This window comes from Jatropha curcas, chromosome 5, assembly GCF_041381405.1.
Source record: "Jatropha curcas cultivar XTBG-Jc1 chromosome 5, XTBG_Jcur_1.0, whole genome shotgun sequence".
NCBI lineage: Eukaryota > Viridiplantae > Streptophyta > Magnoliopsida > Malpighiales > Euphorbiaceae > Jatropha > Jatropha curcas.
The window spans coordinates 15060940-15076183 of record NC_143155.1 but is presented as its reverse complement, the minus strand read 5'-3'; positions in this window follow the sequence as shown (position 1 = coordinate 15076183).

Below are 15244 nucleotides of genomic sequence, written 5' to 3'. Positions count from 1 at the left end.
AAAAGAAATTCGGAGGTATTTGCCTGGAGCTATGCGGACATGCCAGGGATTGACAGATCAATAGCAGAGCACTTCATCCCTACTGACCCGAATATCAAGCCGGTGAAACAGAAAAGGAGAAGGGTCAGACCAGAATGGCAGGATAAGATCAAAGCTGAAGTCCAGAAGCAGTTGGATGCAGGATTCTTAGAAGTAGTACACTATCCGGAATGGTTGGCTAATATAGTCCCGGTGCTCAAAAAAGATGGGAGGATAAGGGTCTGTGTCGACTACAGGGATTTGAATAAAGCCTCACCTAAAGATGACTTTCCACTTTCGCACATAGATGTTTTGATAGACAGCGCTGCCGGAATGGGATGTTATTCTATCATGGACGGATTCTCCGGATATAACCAGATACTGATGGGTTTGGTGGACAAGCATAAGACTGCCTTCACCACAGACAGAACATTTTGCTATAGAGTGATGCCATTTGGATTAAAGAACGCCGGGGCGACATACTAGAGAATGGCTACGACTTTGTTTCATGATATGATCCATAAAGGGTTAGAAGTATATGTGGACGACATGGTGATCATGATAAAGACACAGGAAGAACATGCGGAAATGTTGGAAAAGTTCTTCGCACGGGTCAAGCAGTACAACTTGAGACTCAATTCCAAGAAGTGCGTATTCGGAGTAATGAAGGGAAAGTTGTTAGGTTTTGTTGTAGGACCTAACGGGATTGAGGTTGACCCAAACAAAATAAAAGCCATTCAGGATATGGAACCGCCGAGAACAGAACGTCAGGTGAGAAGCTTCCTGGGTAAGATTCAGTACATCAACAGGTTCATTTCGAGGTTATCCATCACCTGTGCTCCAATTTTCAAGTTACTGAAAAAGAATCAGCCAGTTAAGTGGAATGAGGACTGCCAGAAGGCCTTTGACCACATAAAGAAATACCTGATGAATTCACCAGTGCTTAGTTCACCAAGACCAGGAGAACCTCTAATCTTGTATCTATCTGTAGAAGATGCAGGAGTTGGAGCAATATTGGTACAGCCAGACGCCGCTGGAGTAGAAAAGGCCATCTATTACATTAGCAAGAAACTACTGCCTATAGAGGAGAAGTACAACTTGGTGGAGAAAACATGCATGGGAGTAGTATGGTCGATAAAGAAGTTGAGGCCTTACTTTGATTCCTTCAAGGTCACTTTCATCTCCAAAATTGATCCGTTGAAGTATTTGCAGAAAACACCTACTCTAGAGGGACGGCTGTCTAAGTGGTTGATTCAGATGTCTAGTGTGGATGCGGAGTTCGTAACGAAGAAAATGGCCAAAGGCCGAGCCGTGGCAGAGTTCCTAGCAGAAAACCCTGTGATAGACGACGAATCATGGGAATTGGAGTTTCCTGATGAACACTTGCTGTGCGTTGAAACAGGAGCTTGGAAGTTGTACTTTGATGGATCAGCCAACAGAAATGGAGCCGGAGCTGGTATTGTAATTGAAGCACCTAACGGTGAAGTCACAACCATGTGCAAGAGACTACTATTCCCGGTCACTAACAACATGGCAAAATATGAAGCGTGCATCATGGGGATGGAAGCTCTCCTCGCATCCGGTGCTAAGGAGGTCGAAGTAATAGGAGATTCGTTATTGGTTATCGAACATGCTAACGAGGGATGGAAGGTAGAGGAAGAAAGACTAAAACCCTATGTTGAGTACTTGTTGAAGAAAGCAGCACTATTCGACAAGATCACTTTCACTCACATAGGAAGAACCTATAACAGAATTCCAGATGCCTTGGCAAACTTAGCATCGGCTTGGCAGGATTTAAGTAAAGTTTCGAAAAAGCCATTTATCATTACCGTAGCCAATATCCCGTGCTATCAAGAACATTATGTGAATCAGGTAGAATCGGAGGAAGAACCATGGTTCACGGATATCCTGAGGTACATGAAAGACGGTACTTTTTCTGATAATGCTACGAAGGAAGACCGTGCAGTTCTCAAAAAAATGGCTTTGAATTATGTTCTGGCCGATGGTGAACTCAACAGAAGAGCTTGGGATGGAATGTTGCTGAGATGTGTGAGCAAGGGAGAGGGAGAAGACATAATGAGGAAGGTGCATGAAGGAGACTGCGGTACTCATTTAAGTGGCATGAGCTTAGCAAGAAAAATCATGAGGCTGGGTTATTTCTGGGTGAAGATGGAAGGCGACTGTGTTCAGTATGTGCGTCGTTGCAAAACTTGCCAATACCACGACAATAAAAGCCACTTACCTGCTGTTGAACTCCATCCAACAACTCCTTCTTGGCCTTTTTCTGCATGGGGTATAGACGTCATTGGTAAAATCTCGCCAGCAGCATCAAACGGCCATTAGTATATATTGGTTGCAGTCGACTACTTCTCTAGATGGATCGAAGCTCAATCTTATAAGATCCTAACCGCCAAGCATGTGGCAAGATTTATTGAACAGAACATTTTCTGTCGCTATGGTGTTCCCCATCACATAGTCACAGATAATGGTTCTCATTTTTAAGCAGAGGTTGGCCAATTGCTTTATAGATATAAGGTTGAGCATCATCATTCTTCTCCTTATCGCCCTCAGGCTAATGGTGCAGTAGAAGCAGTGAACAAGGAGGTCAAAAGAATCCTATCAAAGATGTGTGAAAGGTACAGAAGCTGGGCTGAGAAATTTCCTTTCGCGCTTTGGGGGCATCGCACTACTTTCAAGTCAGTAAGTGGAGCTTCTCCCTTTGAATTGGTATACGGGATGGAGGCAGTGTTACCGGTAGAGCTTGAAAAGAAGTCTCTCAGAGTGTTCATAGAAGCGGGTCTGACCGAAGAAGAATGGGCCAGGAAGAGGTACAAAGACCTGGCACTCTTAGATGGAAGAAGACTGAATGCTCGATTCCAGGATCAGATGAGAAAAAGGAGGATTGCTCGTTTCTACAACAAGCGAGTGCATCCAAGGGCTTTAAAGAACGGAGATTTGGTGTTGATCAGGTTATTGGACCATGAAGCCCAACATCATCCTGGTGGGAAATTCAAGCCCAACTGGCATTGACCGTTCAGAATTCAGAAGCTGTTACCTAAAGGCGCCGCTGAATTAGTCACTATGGAAGGAGAGCCTGTCAACCGAATCGTCAATCAAGATCAAATGAAAAGGTTCTACGTCTGAAATGATGATTTCGATTAAAAAAAAAAAAAAAAAAAGAGATCAGCTAAGTTGAAAACCCGAAAGGGCGGCTTAGGCAAGAAATAAGCTCGCTAGGTTGAAAACCTGAAAGGGCGGCCTAGGTAAAAGTTAGAGCATGAACAAAATAAAATTTTCAAGATCAACGCGTGGTGCTTAGTTTAAATGCGGAATTCATGCCATGCGTTCATGATAAATGTGTGACTGGTTGCTCAATGCCATCAAACCGACTTGAAGGAGAATAGGAAATCGAGTAGTTAGAGCAAATGACCATTGTATTAGAATAAATTTTCTTTACTTCTGTATAATGGTGGAAAGAAGAAAGATTAATAAAAGATTTGAAGATCAAAACTCTTCTCCCTGTTCCGGGGTTATGGTATAAGGATGCAAAACCTTCCTCTCTGCTTATTTGATCCAAGGTCAACTCATTTGAGCTAAGATGTTCTGGCTGTTTGCCCTGCCTAAACAATGAACTCTTTTAAGACGTTGATCAGAGGGACGAACACCATTTTCTCAGTGATTTCCCTAGAAAGATCAATATAAAACCATAAGTAAACCTTAGCACATGCATAGGTTCATGCATACATAAAGGAGTTACATTTGTTATTTTTTATTTGATTTGTGCAGGTAATAAAATAGTCACTCCATTCTTTTATGTTTCCAAGCGTAAGCTTTTGTTTTTACAGAATAATTTTTACTTTATGAGTTTTCATTTATTGACCTGAGGGCAGGAGGCCCAAATAACTAACACAACAAATAATTCCAAAGGAAAAAGTTTGTTGTATGCTGTTGACTCATGGGTGCAGGAAGCAGAAATTAATAAAGACAGAGCCATCAAGGTCATTAATTGAAAGAAAAGAAGATACATTTAAATAAAAGCTCATGGCCTGAGTACAAAAAGAAAAGAAAAAGACAACAACTTATTCTAGTAAGGCCAATCTTCACATAGCATGACATCATTATAGGGCAAAGAACCAGTTGACATATGCGGGTGTCACGGTATCCTGCATCATTCCTTCATCTAAGTACACAGTGTTTCGATTTCGCCAACGGTCAACCAAATTGGTCAACAGATGTGATGTTATAAGACTGCTCTCGAAGTTATGGACTCTGGGACCGCGCTGTATCATCCCATACTGACGGCTGATCCTGTTAGGAAAATAGGCCATGGAACGGTCTAGACTGGCATACAACACATAGTTGAGATTCATACTTCCAGTTGTGACCAATCTAATTCTCCACCAAGGACAAGTCCATCGAATAGTAGGGTTATCACCAAAGTCAAAGCGTCTCCGAGACCGAGACTGAAAAATGGTAGCCCCATAGGTTGGAATTAAGCGAGCGGGAACTGCAGGAATCAGGCTTAATTTGTCTAGAGCCCAGGCTTGCAATAGCAGTGGACAACCGCGGTGATGGACATTGAAGTCGGTGACATGAAGGGCAATATCTCTCACCCAGCACATCGTTTCTCCCATGATCATCATGAAGACAGTACGACGGTACAGCTGCATGTCACGAACTACTGTCAGAAGTCGAAAATCTCCAATTCCGGGCTGACGGTTCTTCATGGCATACACATTCAGCAGCAAGAAGCAACAAGCTCAAATCCAAGAAGGATCCACGTTCATGGACAAAACCTTATTGAGAAAAGGCTCCAAAGGTAGACCTTGATCCGTGTTTATGCCATCAGGGAGATAAACCGGACACGAGGTCACAATCTCAGCTAGATTATACCTAGGACCTGGGGTAAGGCTGGAGTTTCATTTTGTTCAGGATGATGATCCATCACGGCACAAATTTCTTCGTAGGTCGGAGTCACTTCAGAGTCTTCAAACCGGAAAACCATGGTGTTCGGATTAAAGTGAGCAACGAGCCAAGACAAGAAGCCATGATTAGGTTTTAGGTCTTTGAAATATCTTAACCAGGCAAGTTGATCCATAGGGGGAATCTGCCACAAGTTATCAGAGATGGATTGGACAAAGATGAGACTTGGCTTCTGAAGGCCATGAAAAAGGGATTAACTAAGAAATTGATCTGCTTTGAATGATTGGATGCGAAGGAAAAGTGAAATGAAACGCCCATTTATAGCAGGGTAAAGTGACCGGTGAGTGAAGCATTGTCATCATTCGACTTAATGCCCACTGTCAGAAGTAGTTGAAAAGACACTCATGTATGGACCGCTTGAATTGGTAAGCATTTATATCTGCATTGATGAATAAAAAGGATGATTGGTACAATAAGGAGGTTGAATCTTTATGACCGTGTTAATCGCCCTGTCAGGTAGGTGACACAACCCATTGTTACTAATTGATTCTTGTGATATCTCATTTTAAGTTCATTATTTTATTTTATTTATAATAAATGGGTCCCTGGACCACTAACAAGGTGCACCGTTTTTGCAAATAAACGGGACACCGTTTTCTTTTTCGTGTTTGTGTTTGTGTTTTATTTTGCAGGAACAAGACTTCGCAGTTGTAAAATATAAACACATACAACAAGTATAAAAAAATGTGCGTGTAAATAATACCATGAAAAGAAAATAAGAATAAATAACTGTACAACCATCAAAAAAAATAATAATAATAATACTACTAAATGTTCAAAAGATATCCAAAAATGGAGGAGACGTGCAGCACGACTACCGCCGCCTATGGCTCAGACCAGCAACAGTCGGATGAGGTGGAGACGATGGCGCACCATCGGAAGAAGAACCATCCTCATCCTCATCAGAAGAATCGAGCGGGATGCCCTCAACCTCTAGTCTCGTCCGAAGCCGCTCCACCTCTACCTAAAGTTGGCTCACGGCACTGGACTGACGGGACTGATGCCTCCGCAGCCTACCGTTCTCCAGCTCCTGTAAAAGCAGACATATGTAAGAAAGTTTACCAAAATAATAAGAAACAAAAAAGGGGTAGACATGTGTAAAGTTCATACCAACTCGTGCCGCTCAGAGTAGAGACGACCAATGTAGGATCGGGCAAACCCGAACCGCTGGCAGATCTCTTGGTATCTCTGGGCCGGCACCTGCAAACAAGGAATATCCATTTAAAAGACTACTCAGGTAAAATGCTTCTAACTTTGTAAATTCGGTTTATGACTTACGTGTGTAGCGTGCTCAGGGTCCAGCTGCACCGTAGGAGGAGCCTGCCGAAGATCAGCAGGAATAACGACGCTAGATCCCAAACCTAGACTAGGGTCCAACACCACCTCCATGTCAGGCGGGAACGGCATGTCACCAAGCACTACACCGGCCAGTCCAGCCAGAGCCGCCGCGCCACCGGCATCAGCCGCTGCCTCAACTCGGTAGTGAGCCGCAGTCTTGTACGTCTTCTGCTCCTGCATTAAGTTACAGAGAAAATAATGGCATCAGCGATTTGAAACAGTGAAAATAGTAATAATAGTAAATAAAGCAAAAGATCAGATGAGTTACCTGGGTACTCGAGGACCTCAGGAAGCCGTGCCTGCATCTGAGAGGCGAAGTAAGAGGGGAAGTCACCGACGGACAGGAAATCGTTCGCCGAGAAGCCTCTGTACTCTACCTCCAAGTCCTCCCGGGTCAAGCCCTCCAGTAGACACATATGCCGAGGAGGGGCATGAGGCACCCTCCGCCGTGCTGGAGCTACTGGAGTGTCAAAGACCCTCTCTCCGAGAAAATACCTGTTGGCCCAATACCCGCGCATCAGCAACCTCGACCGGGTGTGCAACTCAGCCACCTCCCGGCCCGGGTAGGTCCTCCAGGCCTCGCAGTCCCATGGAGTCAGGGACAGCTACAAAAGAAGGAGAAATCAGTATTTGTTGTGTATTAAGATTAAAAAAAAAAAAAGAAGATAAGCTAAAGATTTAGAGGTTCTTCCTGTACTCACATCAGACAGCTCCCGATCATTAAGGAAGCTCCGCCAGTACTCGGGATCCTCGCCACTAGCGTAAGTGTGATGGCAGTGGGCCAGATAGCGAGGAATCCTCCTGGTCTCGATGGGAGAGTCACCGCTCAGACCGCCCGGATAGATGCAGTACTCATAGGACCATACCTACAGCAGAAAAAGTGACGACATCAGTAAGTTGAACAGTTCAGAATGAGAAATAAAAGGTGAAGAGTGAAAGAATGTTACCTCCAAAGGCCGGATGAACAGCCAGTTCGACTCACCGCTACCACGGGTCCAGACATCCAGACCGTGATAGAGATGAGCCAAACCGAGTGTGGCCCAGTCGAAGAACCCGACCTGGCTCAGATCCCGAAGACATGCCAGCACCGCTGGGTCTCCCTTATTCTGGGAGGTGCATAAAGCTGGGACGAGATAATGTAGAATAAGAAGGACCGAGAGGCCTGGTCCCTCTCCTCCCGAGTATACGCAGGAGCAGCAAGTCGGGCCTCCTCCGGCAACTCCCTCCAAGCCTCCAAGCGGATCCTGATCCTCTCGGCCCAGAACCGGCAGACCGTCTCGTAAGACATGCACCCCTGTACGATGTACCGGGTCTGCGTAGTAACACCGAGCAAGGAACGGACTAGCTGGGCCCCGAGGGTGGCCGTCTGATACCGAGCATCTAGTGGGGGAACCGGGCCAGTGAAGCGCAGGCCAGTAATAGCAGCATAGTCCACGGGCGTGAGAGTCATCTCGCAGAACCCGAATACGAAAGTATGTGTGCAATTGTTCCACCGCTCCATCAATGCATATCGCATAGCGGGCGGGAAACGAGGCTGCGTGCGGCGCAATCCTGCAGCGTAATCTCCGAAGCCTGCAGCGATGACCCGAGCTCGCATAGGCGGGTCCAGCAGATCCCAGAAAGTAGAAGCATCAGTAGCCGATCCGCCTGAGCGGGCCTTGCCCAGATTAACCTGTAAGAAAAAAATTTTGATTTGAATAAATATAAGACTAACAATTGTTCATTTTCTTCTATGGCAGGAAAAATAATAAACAACAAAATTCGGTTTGAACCGTAGCTGCGTCACGCAACTACAAAGTCGCGTCACGCGCCTACGTAGTCGCGCCACGCAGCTTTGCCCAAGTTGCGCACTCAGAAGCACAGCCGCGTAGCTCACCTCAGCACTCGCACTACGCCACTCCACAGCTACGCCACACAACTGTTTGAAATATGTGGCCCTAAGAACAGATGCGTCACGCAACCACGAAGTCGTGCCATGCATCTCGCTAGCTGCGTCACGCAAATGTTCAAGACTCTTACACATTGACGAACAGTCGCGTCACGCAACTATTCTTCCAAAGAATAGCTGCGTGATGCCACTGTCGAAGGTACGCAGTAGTTCGATTTCAACCTAATTCCACTATGTTTGTGTTGTTTTCATGTAATTTTCAGGGCAAAATCAAGTCGCCTAGGGCTATCAACAATCAAATGTCAACAAACCAAGTTCTAACGCAGTCTAAAGGGACGATTTTAAAGTTCAAAGGCAAGCTAGGGTTTCTGGCGCCTCGAACAGTTGCGTCACGCAACTATTCACACAAGAACAGCTGCGTCACGCAACTGTTCATGGAAGAACAGCTGCGCCACGCAACTCCTACCTGCGTGACGCGACTGTTGACGCAGGCCTAAACACAAAATCACAGTCTTATTTACTACAGCTACGGATCAAAAGCAGTAAAAAACAAAAAGGAGAAAGGAATTTTCTACTTACCTCGGACTGAAAGCCACGCATTCGGCTCGTCTCGTACCAGACCGGGAACTCTGTACCCGGCAATGGCAAAAGCTGCAACGGTCGTGTCCCAGGGGTCAGCGGATTCCGGCTCACCGGCACCGGCTCGCCGTCAAAGGTTGGGATATCGGGTAGGGCCCAAGGGTCTCCATCTCCCGAGTGTAAGCAGAAGCAGGGATTTCTGAAATCTGAGACATCGTTTTCAGTTGAACAGTTCAGAGAATTTTCAATTGCTTAGGGTTTGGGAATGAGTGAAACTGAATTGGTTATGAAAGAAGTTACTTATAGTAAACAAGCTGGGCCCAAGCCCACTCTTCCAGGTCCAAAAGGAGCATCGGGCCCATTATCTCTTTTCAAGCCCAACAGGCCCACACGGCCCATTTCAAAAGCCCACAACAACCCATTCTGGCAACTTGACGTCGATGTGCGCCTCGTGCACGTCAGCAATTTTTGTCTACTCATCGCACAGGGGGCAGGACATCAAATTGCCCAGATTACCCTCAGGTGAGTTTTCTTTCGACTACTATATCATAAAAGGTATATCTGAAAATGCAGATAACAAATTGTTTGTTAAATCATTTACGCCAAAATTTTTGTAAAATTTTTCATAAGTAATGCATAGGAACAGGTGATGTTCCAATATTTTTCTAACAGAAAGCAAAGTCTGTTCGTACACAGACATTGCTCTCTTTCTTCTGGTGAACAATTTTTCAGGCCAACCGGTGATGGTTTTTCGAAGCCGATAGGTCCTTCTGATTAGTGATGGTGCATTGCGAAGCTAATCAGAACAATTTCAATTTCCCATCAGTGATGTTGTATTGCGAAGCTGTTCGGGACTTCTTCCCTAGTCAATGATGTTGAGTTGCGAAGTTGACCAGGGTAAAATTAACGTCTCTCAAGCCGATCAAACCGAGCCTCGAAGATGCCCTTTCAAAATCGACTGGAGCCGATAAAGCCGATCAAACCGAGCTGAGTAGGTGGCCAGATCAAAGCTCTTCAAGCCGATCAAACCGAGCTTCGAAGACTTTTTTACCAAATCAACATTTTTCGAGCCGATCAAACCGAGCTTCGAGGATGTCTCTTCAGATTCTGTGGAAACCGACAAGGCCGATCAAACCAAGCTGAGTGGGTGGCCAGATGATCAAATCAAAACCCTTCAGGCCGATCAAACCGAGCCCCGAAGGTGTCTTCCAAGCCGATTAAACCGAGCTTTGAAGTCATTCACATGTTGGATGGAAACCGACGAAGCCGATCAAATCGAGCTTAGGAGGTGACCAGATGATTGATTCAGCATCTTTCCAAGCCGATCAAACCGAGCTTCGAGAGGATTGCCTGATAGAAGGCGCGTCAATAGACCACTTTAACATTAATCGTTTATACAATTAATGATAAAGTGGGGGGCAAACTGTTGACGCGTGATTTTATGCCTCCACCTGACCCAATGATGATATGAGGACAAGGGACAAGGTATCACGATAAACCAGAAGTGTTTAAACTAAAAATTGAATCAAACCGCCCAAAGGAGCCTGACCCGTGTTAGGGCTGCGTCACGCAGCTAGTACCTGCGTGACGGCACTCTTAGCTGCGTCACGCAGCTCTAACAGGGCTGACACCTCTGGCGTGTGCCCGTGCAACGGCCTGCACTGTTTGTACGGATACGCGGCAACTGTACGAAAAGTAAGTCGCGTCACGCAGGTTTACAGGTGCGTCACGCAGCTTCTACCCGCGTGACGCGACTGCCCTGTTGCCCTAGCCATATAAATACAACATTTCACAGCAAAAACGGGACTTTTTGACATTTTCTCTGATTCTTGGCTCTAAAAAATTGAAAAGCTTTAACCTAAGTTTACAAAAAAAATGGCTAGGGTTTTCTTCCCCAAGAACTCAAGTGAGTAAACTTGAGGAAGATCAAACCATTAGACATTTGGTTTTGGAAATCAAAAGAAAAAAAAGAAAAAAAAAGAAGATAAAGAGAGCAAAAGAGAGAAAAGATAAAAGAAAAACATTTACTTGATAACCACGCTTCTAGAATCGTGATACAACATCTCTAAACTGATTTCAGTGCATGCAATCCTCAAATCTGAGGGCTAGGTAACGATTCTAACTTCTCTTTTTCATTTCTAATATTCTATCTCTTAAAAATCTCATTTTTCTAGTATTTGGTTAATTTGGTATTGGTTAAACGCCATTTTGCCCATTTCTGAGTATTTCTGAGTTGTGTTAAACCACTGTTAACAAAAAAGAAACGTAAAAAAGGTAGTTTGAAAGGTAGTTGCGGACCAGAGCAGTCGCGTCACGCAGCTACTACCTGCGTGACGCGGCTGTTCATGTCCAAAAGTCTTTGATTCGGACTGGACCACCTGCGTGACGCAGCTATTTGTATACCCAGTATTTTTTATCCTCGTATTTGTATTTAATATGATATCTTGAATAAATAATCAATAAAGTTGAGGATTTGGAGTAAGTCACAAACAGTTCCGTCACGTTGGTAGGAGTTCCGTCACGCGACTGTTCATCATAGAACACTCGCGTGACGCGACTGTTCCAAGTTCCAATAATATGATAGAGTTTCGTCACGCAACTGTTCTTCATAGAACAGCTGCGTGACGCAACTTTTATAGATTCCAAAATAAAGGACCAGAGTTGCGCCACGCGACTGTTCTTCCATAGAACACCCGCGTGACGCGACTGTTTCCTAGTTTCAATTTATTTTTGTTATTTTGTTTTAATTTCATTTCACTAAGTAGATTTTAATGCTAACCCAGAAAACGATCAATTATGGGCAAACTGAGTCTTAATCAAACTAAATCAATTAATTATTGATGATTATGAGGTTTTTAGGATTTATTTCTTATTGTTTACCATTAATTTTATTATTAAACTCGATTTGTGGCCCGCCTTTAACCATAAGGCAAGAGCGGGTCTTTTATCTTTATTTGATATGTATTATGGGTGGATGATGGATATGATGATTTATTTGTGATAAATGCAATGAATGAACCTAATTGGGACGATTAAATAATTTTCCACATAGGAACTCGGTTCGATTTGTTCGGGTTGGGTTTAAATAATTGTCTTTTCTAAAATAAAATCAATTAGAAATCATTTGTTAGAAGAGGCCGGTCTTCCGGGCGTCGGCTTCCAACGGGCCGACGTACCTAATTCCCTTACCTAGAATCGTACTTGGTACGCCTGACCAGTTTCTTTAAATAATTCGGCCTTAAATAAAATTGGGTTTAAAATGGAGTCATTTAATAAAAATAAAATTAGAAACGGTCCCATTGCCGAAAAAATGGGTGGTGACTAAAAATCATTTTGTAAGACCGATTTATCGGCATCGTTTATCCAAAAAGAGATTTTTATCACCACTTTTCCAAAATAAACATATCAAAACAAATATAAAAACTTTTGATTCTCTCCGGGGGGGAAAAACAATGACTAGGGCAGAAATGCACGTGAACGTATGAGTCGCCACCTTGTTTAATTATTTTAGGGTAAACTAGGAAAAAACCCTAAGTGACTCCAATTTTAATTAACCTAATTACTAGATTAATTATCCCAATGTTTAAGAGCATGGTCTGCGAACCCGAGGTGGATCCCGAGACTATGTCATGCTGATGAACTAACCGAATGAATGAATGCTTTGCAAGGTAAATGATATAATTGGACCAATGAAATGTTTTGATGATTTCGACTTGCCGCTCGGGGTTAAATCCCTAACGTGCCTACGTACTTCCGTTTGAATGGAAGATCAAAGTCGATGTAGTTCAATAGGCCTTTTAAAAGGGCTTTGAATGGGTATGCTTAATGCATGAGTGTGTGTATGCTTTGTGCATTTTGTTTAGGCATTTTGCCAAAAATTGATTGATTTGATTTAGTCATTTGTTGCCAAAAGTGTTGATTTAAGGCTTTTAGCCAAAAAGGTTGATTTAGGCAATTGTTGCCAAAAATTGATATGATTTAGGCATTGTCGCCAAAATTGATTATTTAAAGGCTTTTAGCCAAAATGAGTTGATTTAGGTAATTTGTTTGCCAAGAGTGTTGATTGGGCGATTGTCGCCAAAATTGATTGATTTTAAGGCTTTTAGCCAAAAGTGATTATTTGAAGGCTTTTTAGCCAAAATTTCGATTTAAGCGATTTGTCGCTTAAAAAAGATTAATCTACTTATAGGCAATTTGTTTGCCAAAAGAGATCAATTGAATTGCAATGTAGGCAATTTATTGCCAAGGAAAAACGTGTTTTATTAAGGCCTTTTAGCCACAATTATTGATTAATTGGACTTAAGCCGGATTGTTCGAAATAAAGGCGATTATACCATAGTTATTAATTAACTAGGCTTTAGCCAATATTGTCGGATTTAGGCTTTTAATACCACGATTATTAATTAACCGGGCATTTAAGCTTAATCATATTTAATTAAGGCAGTTTTATTTTGCCAAATTAATGATGTGAATGCATTTATGCAGTTGCAGAATTAGGAGTAGAAGAGAAATATGCATGAAGTGCTAAAATTAAATAGGTAGAGTTTCGTTTATGTACCTGAATTAATCGACGGCCGCTTCTTAGCTTCAGTTTGAAAACTCCAAATTAAGCTCCTCGTTTAGGGAATATTGATTAATTTAATTTTAATTTAAGTGACCAAGTATCACAACAATAAAATAATAAAAGCCTATGCTAAATGCAGAGAAGCAGTAAAGAATCGCAAGGAGCGTAGGGGAGAAGGAGCGTTCGTCAACACAGGCTGAGTGAGTAAAAACTGAGGACTCAGGGCCTATTTATAGGCAAAAATCGGGCGGGAGGGCGGCAGCTCCCGTCGAGGAGGGCGGCCGCTGCCGCCGGTGAGGGCGATTGCTGCTGCCGTGAAGGGCCTCCGCAGCCGCTGTCACTGGCGGCTGCCGCCGCCGCCGTCTCCGGCGACCGCTGCCGCGCCGTGAAGGGCGGCAAGCGGACTTTCTAGTTTTACGTTCCGGAGGCTTTTTCGGGAGTTCTAGACCTCCAAAAAATATTCCGGGACCAGTTTCGTGATCCTCGCGACGTCCCGGACGTTTTAAGTACCATATTGGCATACTTCCGATAAATTTCTAAAATGGCCTCTGGTCCGGCCGGATTGTTTGCAGTCTGGGAAAACTGGCTTTTTGAGCCTCAAAATTTGAGTATTCACAAAGTCGGACTCCTTGAACCGGTTTGAATCAATTTTTGGTTTAAAGGCTTTTGTTTGACCCTGATTCCTTATTCCATATCCTTATATCCTCATCGGGTTAGGCGGGGGCATAAAAACACGCGTCAACAATAGGATAAAGATAATATTCTTTTATAAGCACAAAAATATTTCTCTCTCTCTCTCTCTCAAAATGATTTTCGGAAATTACCTTAACTTATAAAAGATAAATCATGATTCTTTTCGATTTTCTTACCTAAACAAAAGAGATTTTGTCTTAATCATTTACGGTAACAAAATTTCCCATTTTCAGAAATTTAATTCACTTACCTAAATGAAAGAGATTTTGTCTTAATTATTTTTGGAAATAAAATATTTTGAAAAAGATTTTTATATTTATTTTCGAAAACTATTTTTAAAGGAAAACCTAAAATCTTATTCTACGAGAGATTTATTTCCGTATCTTCTAAAAATTTGGAAAGATAATTTTTCTTATTTAAAAGGAGAGATTTTACTTTCTAAAATGGGACTTTCATCCCTCTCTATAAAAGGCGTCTTTCCCTTGTAAAGACGTGAGTTTTTGTTTTAAGAGTATAAGTCCATTGATCAAATCTTTAATCTCTTAGAACTTATGCTCAACCCCCTTACTTCTTTTCATCTTATTACTTCACGTATTATTTTTAAAAGAGAAAAGAAAATTTTATAACAACTTCTTTTGAAAAACATATTCTGTTCTTTAAAACAATTTTCTAATCTGATTTCTATTTTTCCTGTGCTTATGTTTGCATTTCTCTCTGTCTATATAGATTTTGTCATCTGTTGTAGATAGGTTTTTAATTGAAAAACATTTGTGTAATAACTTAGGTGAAAAGCTATTGTGAAAATAGGTTATCAAGCGACCTTCTCCTTGTGTGGGATTCTAATGTCTTGATTTGAGTTTCTGTTCTCTGCAAAAACAGAAAGGGTTGAGGTTGACTAGAACCTTTGGAAAACCTAGTGGGACAAAGGGTAGATCTAGGAGTTGATCTATTACCTTGTACTGTTGGTTTGTCTCTCACCCTTAAAAAGAGATAGCATAGTGGAGGATCTCAAGATAAGTCTTGGGGAGTGGATATAGGCGAGTTAGTGCCGAACCACTATAAATGGCTGTGTTAATCTTTTTACTTTCTGAAGTTCTGCTTGATACCATTTTATTTACACTTATGTTAATCGTTTAGAAATGCTAAGTTGTTAATTATTTTGTTCTAAACTCGAATAAGCT